At 41.5% G+C, this 677-nt stretch overlaps 1 non-coding gene across 1 annotated transcript; it reads right to left on the bottom strand.

Moving 5' to 3' along the window:
- Window positions 1-330: 330 nt before the first annotated feature.
- LOC112700139 (small nucleolar RNA R71) lies at window positions 331-438 on the bottom strand. The gene has a single exon (XR_003153057.1). It is a non-coding gene; the product is annotated as a small nucleolar RNA R71 (small nucleolar RNA).
- Between the last annotated feature and the right edge of the window lie 239 nt (window positions 439-677).

The following is a 677-nucleotide window of genomic DNA, read 5'->3' on the forward strand; positions in this document are numbered from 1 at the left end:
TTCTATGGGAGAAGCATCTCTATCCCTGCCATTGGAGCAAACAACTTTGAGCTTAAGCCTTAATTAGTTTCTCTAATGCAACAGAATTGCAAGTTCCATGGACTTCCACCGGAAGATCCTCATCAGTTTTTAGCTGAATTCTTGCAAATCTGTGACACTGTCAAGACCAATGGGGTTGACCCTGAGGTCTACAGACTTATGCTATTCCCTTTTGCTGTAAAAGACAGAGCTAGGATATGGTTGGACACACAACCTAAAGAAAGCCTGAACTCTTGGGAAAAGCTAGTCAATGCCTTCTTGGCAAAGTTCTTTCCACCTCAAAAATTGAGTAAGCTTAGAGTGGAAGTCCAAACCTTCAGACAGAAGGAAGGTGAATCCCTCTATGAAGCTTGGGAAAGATACAAACAATTGATCAGAAAGTGTCCTTCTGACATGCTTTCTGAATGGAGCATCATAGGTATTTTCTATGATGGTCTGTCTGAACTGTCCAAGATGTCATTGGATAGTTCTGCTGGAGGATCTCTTCATCTGAAGAAGACGCCTGCAGAAGCTCAAAAGCTCATTGAAATGGTTGTAAATAACCAATTCATGTACACTTCTGACAGGAATCCTGTGAACAATGGGATGAATCAGAAGAAAGGAGTTCTTGAGATTGATACTCTGAATGCCATATTGGC

This window comes from Arachis hypogaea, chromosome 6, assembly GCF_003086295.3.
Source record: "Arachis hypogaea cultivar Tifrunner chromosome 6, arahy.Tifrunner.gnm2.J5K5, whole genome shotgun sequence".
NCBI classification, from domain to species: Eukaryota; Viridiplantae; Streptophyta; class Magnoliopsida; order Fabales; family Fabaceae; genus Arachis; species Arachis hypogaea.